This window comes from Notothenia coriiceps, unplaced genomic scaffold, assembly GCF_000735185.1.
Source record: "Notothenia coriiceps isolate Sejong01 unplaced genomic scaffold, NC01 NC01_scaffold00019351, whole genome shotgun sequence".
Classification (NCBI taxonomy): domain Eukaryota; kingdom Metazoa; phylum Chordata; class Actinopteri; order Perciformes; family Nototheniidae; genus Notothenia; species Notothenia coriiceps.
The window spans coordinates 192388-201161 of NW_011352052.1; the positions used below are offsets into that span (position 1 = coordinate 192388).

Below are 8774 nucleotides of genomic sequence, written 5' to 3' on the forward strand. Positions count from 1 at the left end.
CCCGTCTTCACCGCGATCGCCATAACCGGTTGAGGGTCGCGTTATCTCCTCTGTCGGTGCCTGTAAGCCGGCAACTTTCGCGCCTCTGCGACATTCATAGTATACGGTCCGGACATCTACCACGACAAGGTGTCTTAGTCTCGGGTACCTTTTCTGTAACATATTTAACTCCGCTTTACTCTTCCGTTTTCGTACTAGAACAACATAAACTTTTTTTTTTCATTTATCGGAAATATATGTCACCCGTTTTTTCATAATCAGTCGGTTGGTTAACACTGTTCAAGAGGGTGAATTTTTCTCTCTCTCCGACATCTAACAGTGGATCCATATGGTGTTGATACTCTCTGTTTTTACTCTTTTGTTTAGGTCTTTTAGTGACAGACTTAAAAATTTCTGAAATAACGTTTATACCACTTTTATTCATAACCAGTTATTCGTTTTCTAAGTAGACGCTTATGAACAACAATATATGGTGAAACAACAAGTGTTCAAATCTGGATCAGTCTGTATCAGATCCGTTGCAGCCCCTTTTTAAGAGATTTGGGTATGGAGGAAAATAGAGAGGGTTGTGTTTTCTGACACTTGGTGAGTTCCCTGGAACACCGGGGACACATATTCATGTATAAAAGACGTACAAAAGTGCATTTCGCATGATAGGTCACCTTTAAAGCTTCATAAAGATAGTCTTCAAACTAATGGGTGATGTGAAGTTGACTCGGTCGACTTCTCTCATATAGTCTATGGCTCAAACCAAGATGGTAGTGGGAAAAATGCACTCAGAATGAATTGTCTGTGTTCTTTGCAACATGACAGAGTAAGAGGTTAGATATGTGTGTGTGTGTATATATATATATATATATATGCTGTCTGGATGTATCTTGACTAAGAGTTACTTAGTAACCCAAGATGTTCACGGATAACGAGAAAGAAATAGGAAAAAATAACAAGAGAAACTTCACGAGGTATTTCTCTGCCTCATCTTGTGTGCAGACTGCGCTCTTCCTCATCAAAAAGCCCATCTGACGAGAAGCTGCGTTTCTCCCTCAGCGTCAAATACAAAAGGCGGAGGCTGGGAGAACCCACACAAAAAGCATGGATCTAGTTAAAAAGGAGAACATCTATAAAGGGGGAGAAGCACTCGGCACAGAGAGCGAGACAGAGAGGCAGACTCAGAAACCCGCTGAGCCCTAGATTATTCGACGGAGAGGGTTCCAAGAAAAAGATGCTGTTCTGAGAGGAGATCCAGATTTAGAGAGAAGTGGAAGGAATAGAGAAGAGATACAGATTTACAGAGAAGTGGTAGGAATAGAGAGGAGATACAGATGGGGGGGAGACGGAGAAGCAGGTCGACTCGTCAAATAATTCATGTTAGCATATCGGAGGACAACCTCATGCATTATTGATACATGTAGATCCAGGGCTACTCCCTATCTCAACCTCAACATAGCTATAGATAGAGCTGCTGGCATCTGGCTTTCACCCTCTTCCTCTCCAAAGTGAAGAAGTTGGTGGTTTCCCTAGTAACTGAACACCATGGCCTCAGCGCTGACCTGAAGTGCTTTTCTTTCCCTTTTTGAAAACTAGTAGTCATGTCATGGAGAGGAGAAGCTGTATAGACTGTTGCAGTGTTTTAACAGCAGATTGTGGCTGGATGAAGATACTATTGAGTGCCGAATAAAAGTAATAATCTTTATAATCACCGTTATAAAACCGTATATGCAAGTGCCCTTCAGTGTGACACAATATAATGTTATCGTCCATGCCCATATACTTTTGGTTTAGGGCCAAATGGGATCCAAATGTTGTACTTAAGAACAATTTTTTACATTCTTGCACTTTACTTGAGTATTTCCAATTCATGCTACATTTACAAAATTTCAATTATTTGACTTGTAATACTGATAAAAACAATTATATTTTTCCAATACTGTAAAAAATAGCCATTCTGCATACTGGATACTTTTGATACAACGAGTACAGTGTACTGATAATACCCCCTAACTTCTACTGAAGTAATTCAGGATTATATCTTGTAATGGAGTATTTTAAGACCATTAGTAATTCTAATTTTACTCAAGTAAAGGACCCGAGTACCTTTTCCACCACTGCTAGGGCGCATGTTGGTTCAGGTACAGGTGAGATGATGCAATAGAATCCAGGAAATACACTTTGAGTAAAGGATTGCCAAGTTTTAATAACAGAATATCATGAGGAATAAAAAAAATTCCACAACCCTATTGCCTCAATGTAGGAATAAATGGAGGGGTGTACTTTCTCACGTTGTGTTTTCCCCATAGCTTATCGCTACTACAAACATGATGATTCTTTAAGAGATAGCAGCCTTCTGGCAGCAGTTTGGGAGATTCTTAATATATTTGATAAGTTCTGTTTACTTGTGAGCCACAGGCTGCAACAGAGAATTCCCTACATAGATCAAAAATAAATGTAAATCTCGTTAAGAACTAGTGTGCACGACATTTCATTTCTGATGCCAAAAGTTCACCCCATCTGAAACCCCTCATTACACCATCATTAAACCATCTGACCCCTTTACATATTAGATTAAAGCCGCACTTTTTTTTGCAAATAAAATCATATTTTTCGGATGGTTACTCAAGGCTGCAACAGAAGTGCGTACTCTGCCAAGAAAGAGCTGCACTCAGTGACATCAGACCTTTTTCATCTCTCCTCCCTTTGGTATAAATGCAAAATAAAAGTTCGCAGACCAGCCTGGTCGGTAAACACCAGAGTGCTGTGTGCAGCTTACTGACGTCACATTTTTATGGTATCTAGGAACTTGAAAACAGTTCTGCCCTCGTCGGACCTGCCAATGTTTGCAAAGAGCCAGCAGGGAGGAGGCAACCCGGGTCAAAATATATATTTCTTTGTAAGTCACAACATATTGTGGCTGCTGTTTTCAAAGAATACAGACGGTTATCTCCAAAAGGGGGTCAAAGAGTCCAACTGGGAATTCATTTTTGGCTGCTGTGCTCGACTACTTTACACAAAATGTGTCTGAACGGAGAGCAAACGGAGCTCCACAGAAAGGTGATGACTCACAAGAGAAGAATGAGTCGTGATCGGGCTGGGTTGAATGAAAGCAGCTCTTATGCAAGCAGAGAAACACACACAAGGAAACAGACGTGTAGATGGATACAGACACATGTGCACTCTCGCACACACACACGAGCTGGGACTCTACGCCTTCATCTTCCTCCTCCTCCACCTATCTCCTACGTAGTATTTCTCCTCCTCTCTTACGCAATCAACCATTTAGCCTCGAAATCCAATCAAAGTGTGAAAGAAACAGAATCACAAAGGGAAGCTGGGTGGGTGCTGAAGATGATGGGATTGAAGCAACGTCTATGTTTAAGAGTGTGGTGTGTGTGTGTGTGTGTGTGTGTGTGTGTGTGTGTGTGTGTGTGTGTGTGTGTGTGTGTGTGTGTGTGTGTGTGTGTGTGTGTGTGTGCGTGCGTGTGTGTGTGCGCCTACAAGGTTACAAGGCTGATAGTGTGTGGGCTCCAGCTCTCATGGGAGCATTTGCTCGTGGATAAGTGTAGTGCGACGGCGGGGTCAATGATGCAGCTTAGCAACATGAGTCATAATTTGAAACGCTGATGCGAACAGGGTGTTGGTAACGACTTGTTCACTATTGACAGAAACATGAAGTGCAAAGAGTCAGGTAGCGGTGCATAATACAGCATCAATACCAGAGCCTGTGAATTTGGTCTACAGTTAAAGATAGAGGACATTAGGTTCGGTTAGCTGCTTTGGTTCTTAAATGCTAGAGGAGATAGGTATCATTTGTTTCTAGATTTCTGAATTACATTTTTGGAGAGATAATGTTGAATAAATGGCGCTTGGAGCAACTTGCTTCAGAATGAAATGCCAACTCGACACTATTTATCATGACTTCTATGAATCTCCAACCAATTAAAGGGGCCTTACCATGCTACATTTTTCAGGTGTGTATTTAATGCTTCTACTGAGATGTTTACATCCTTTAATGTAGGATAAACCTGGGGATTTCTAAGCCTTTGCGGAACATTTACATGAACAAAAACCTATAGAACACACTAGAGTAAAGGGAAAACCCCAAAAGAGCTAAATATGGACTCTTAAAGCTAAGGATTATACATTGGCTAAACATATTTAAACGTTTAATCCGTTCACTTTTATATCTTAAGCCACTTTTGGATGAATAAAGCTCCTTTGTTGCAATGCTTGGCTCCAAAATCTTAATGGGAAGAGGTTTTGATTTGATTAGTGTGTTTGTGTCTGGCAAAGCCTGCATAGCAACAGTGAACGAGGCTCATGGGTATTGTAGTATTTAAAGTGTGTTCAGAAAAAAAAAATACAATCCCAGGAAGAAGTTGAAATAATGAAATCTAATGGCCATAACATTTTGTGTTTCTATGTTGCCAACATTGCGGGGATCAATAAAAGGAAACTGTATTTCTTGGTAAAATAAATACCTTTGGATTAATGTGCCTACTCTATAATCCCCTGCTTCTATATTTATCAAACTAATGCCAATCAGAAACCACATTAGTAAATAATAAACGTCACCTTATGTAAATACGGGTGTGCCGTAATGCTCAGGTGTTTAAACTGATAAAGAACGCATTGTATAAATTAAAGTAAAAAGGGTTTGTTTTCACAACAATACATCATAACTGGGGAGGAGATTTGTTTATTTTCTGGATATCAGTCACTTTTAAATTACTCGATAATGTTTAACTGGAGATCAAATGCAGTGAAACCGCTAATAGAAGTGTTTTTACTGCAATTGTATCAAGGGGTGGCAGCAGCGGAGCTAATTACAGTACTACTGCTAATTAAAAATGGCACTTAAAGAGAAGCTAATGCAGGGAGTAGAACGACTTCTCTGAGGCAGTGCGCTTTAAGAACAGACTGAGCAAACATTAAAAGAGACACTGTAAGTAAAAAAAAAAAAAGAAGAAAAAAAAAGATGACCTCATAACAGGAAAAATGAAAATAAGAGAGTTATCTTTCAGTTTGTTGCCCTGCATGCAACGATGCCTCCGGGGTGGAAAGTGGGATTTGGCCATTTCATGGAACATTAGCAGCTGTGCTAGAGTTTGCTCTCTAAACACTGCCTCCCCCCACATGTTCAGCAAGGTATGAGGATGTCATAGAAGATGTGCTTTTTTACTAACCTGACTTCCACAGCCTTTTGTCGCTGGTTTTATTTCAGTTTGATATCCTAAAACAATGGTTTGAAAAAGAGGATATTTTTCCAAGTCACGCTTCCTTTAGTTACTGCTCCTACGATGGCAAAGCATTACATTTTTAACAGTTGTAAAGAAAAGCAAGGATTTGGCAGATTTTATCAAAGGGTTCACGAAATATGACCACTACTCTTACTGTTTAACATTTTGGGTTACTTCATGTTACTTGATGTTAAAGCTAATAAAAATGACAAGGCTAAGGCTGTAATGCTAACTAACGTGCTCACTTACACGACTCTGGGATTTGTAGTCTTTCTAGTTGCGCATTTTTCATAGTCTTATATTTCAACAGTTTTCGACAAACTGACTTTTTACACATGGAAATTATCTTTTAAGATTGACAAACATCATATGTGTAATTCGTGGCACAATTCAAACGGGATCGAAAGATAAGCTTTCTCTCTCCATTGACTTCAATACATCATTTTTCCGAAATAAGGTCCCGTGGGGCGGAAGTAGATGGGCGGGACTTCGCCTCTCTATTTAATGATGTGCTCCTTGTACATGGAAGTACTTCTTGGTTCGCACTATTGGTAGCACAACATGCTAGCTAATGCATCTTACATGTATTCCTTACACTGCTTCCCTTGAATTTTGTGGTTTGGCAAATGCTACAATAATAAACCAACTTCCTTAAATGCTGAGTCGCTCTCACTATAGGTAAACCAATTCAACATGAGGAGAAATCCAAAGCATGACAGGCACGTTATGGTTGCTGGGCTGTGATTGGCTGTTCTGGGGAGGGGTTTAAGCACAAAACCGATCATTTATGCTTCAGCAGAATACTCAAAAATCAATAACCTGAATCAGTACCGCAGACAAAAAGGGAACACAAATAAATCCCTGACTGGGGGAATTTCCATTTAGCTAGTCGTACCCTGCAAGTTTCTGGCTGGCTGAGTCTGCTGAGCACAACAGGACAACAACACACACACACACACACACACATTACTTTCCTCTATTGATCACAAAGGAGCGGCCGATTTAATTGAGTTTGAAAAACTTGTTTATCTTCAAGAAGGAGGGAAAGAAGTGTGTGGTGAGGGGGTCATCTCGTCGTGGGTCACCCTGGAACTTTTACTTTTTAGAGATGAGATACCATCTGAAGCACACACACACACCAATACACCCACACACACACACCTAATGCTCTGCGATGTGCCGCTACACTTATCATCTTTATGTTCACCACACCAGCAGCTGGTAGGAGGCATGTGTGTGATGACTTTGTGTGTGTGTGCATTGAAGCTCTTCAGATTATCACAAGTGACCCCTATCAGAGTCAGGGTGACCTCACACACACAAATAACAGCCTCTCGGCTCCCTTTGACACAGTGCTTGAGTCAGCAAATCTCTCTTCCCTTTCCGTCTTTCCTCAACGGCTTTCATTCCTTCGAAAAAATCTGTCGTTCATAATATCTTACACACACAGTCGTGTAAGGACAATCACTCAAATAAGTAAAAAAACGAGGCAATAGTTGTTTGAGTATTTTTGTATTATGCTACTTTAAACTTTTACTCCACTGCATTTCTTTTACATATTTAGTTTCTAGTTACTTTGCAGATGTAAGTTGTTAATACGAAATTTAAATCGAGACACATTATATTATAGGTTAAGCCTCCCACTAGTATTGAAAGTCATTCAAATAAAACCCCACTATTACCAAGCACACACTGAAGTAATGATGACATTAATGCAACAATATTAAAAAATTATAATAAAATGTGTTTGGTGCTTTAAATGGCGTACTAAAGTATTTTTATGCTCATACTTTTTACTACAGTGACATCACTATGTAACACTAGCTCTTCTACTGGCTAGCACTCAAATACATTGTATGTGATAGGCTAAGGGGCGGGACATCTCTAAGCGGTTGACCAATCACAGCAGCACAATTTTGAGTGCAGGACTTTTGCTTGAACCCGAGTATGTTAACACTTCTTTACCTTAAGTGAACCATCTGAGTACTTCTTCCACCTCTGAACGCACGCTATCTTAAATCTCCGCCTCCGTCTGCGACCTCGCTGTCCCGGAGGAAGAGGAGGCGATGACGTCACTGAAACAAATGGGCTGTTTGCTATCTGGGACACTGGTGGCGGCGACTTTACCCTTCTGTAAAAACACACAACGCTTCGTCTAACGCACACCTTTACTGTACCCTCCCTCCCTTTCTAACACACACAGGAAAAAAAGAAAGTATTCTGCTTCCATCAGCACTTTCTGCCATGTCCTCGCCAGACCGTTCCTGTCTCCTCTCATGTCCTTAATGACTCTCCCACTCTGTCTACTCACCCCCCCCCCTTCCCTCGTTTCATCTCCCTCCTATGCTCAGTTTTGATGTACAGAGTCGCCGCTCTCTATCCCGATTCCCGATGCACTTAGGCGCAATCAATCAGACGATAATTTTCCCCCGCTGACACTCACAACTATCCTGTCCAGAGGAATAAAGCATGATGGGTAGTATTTCTAAAAGGTCTTGACGTCCTTGAAAACAAACTCCTGCTAAAAAAAAGGGTTTCATAGATCCGGGTTTTGCTGTACCGTGTGGTCTGGCAAAGCTCTGAGCTGTGACATTCCTCGATTACACTGAGGGAAAACTACTCAAAAAAGGCTATTCATCATCAAAATAAAAACTAGCTTTAAGCGTGACAGGTTTGGGTTGCAGGGGTTTGATTTTGTGCCGTGTTCAATTGGCAAGCAAAGCATTTTTTGGAACAAAAGCAAATCTGAAGAGGATATTGATTGTTCAACACTGAGGAATATCACTTTTTGTAAATCTTGAGAACAGTTATTTAATTATCAAGAAGTGCACAGTCCTGCTAAAATTCGCTTTTCTACAAGTTACTGATAGTTTATGCCTTTACTGAGTAATGTGATTTGAGGTAAAAATATATCAAAGTTCACGATAGCCTTTTACAAGGTTGTTATTTTACAGTTTGTTGAACAGTGAATGTAGACCTTATTGGCGACCAAACCATTTTCAAGCATTACTCTAAAAAAATATCTCATAACATTGAATATAAGGCTCAGTCAGTATTGGAGAAACAGTTGAAAGAAGTACTAGAAAAAAAGAAAAGAAATGTAATCCAAGTGCTCTTTAAAAAAAGAACTGTCGCTTCCACATAACCCCATTTCTCATTACACTCATTCTTGTGCAACCATTCACTACATCTTCTCAAAACAACGTAACCTTCCTCTTTTCATACTGCTTCCTCTCCTACCGCCTATAACCTTGTTCGGGGTTTCGTAGGAGAAGCACCCACGGTCTCCCAGCAGTCCGAGGGGAGGGATGGATGTCTGAGGCTGGGACTGATAAATGTCTCTCTCCGCTATTGTTGGGGTTTCCTGCAGGATTGTTTGTGGTACATACTGCATTAGCCTATCATACAAACCGCTTTGAAGCAGAGGCACACGCTGATACATGATAACAGCCGAGACAATGTCTAGACAAGAAGTCAGGACATTGTCTTGCATCCCTGTTAGATTTATACACACAGAGCTGAACTAATTGACTGTCGATT

General features: G+C 40.6%; 1 protein-coding gene across 1 annotated transcript in view; it reads right to left on the bottom strand.

The window, feature by feature from the left end:
• LOC104951886 (spectrin beta chain, non-erythrocytic 1-like) overlaps window positions 1–6529 on the bottom strand; it is a 26224-nt gene extending 19695 nt beyond the window's left edge. The window contains exons 1-2 of the mRNA XM_010778623.1: window positions 6524–6529; window positions 864–867 (exon numbers count right to left, since the gene is read on the bottom strand). The gene's annotated coding sequence lies outside the window, so the exon portion shown is untranslated. The remainder of the gene's footprint in view (window positions 1–863; window positions 868–6523) is intronic.
• Between the last annotated feature and the right edge of the window lie 2245 nt (window positions 6530–8774).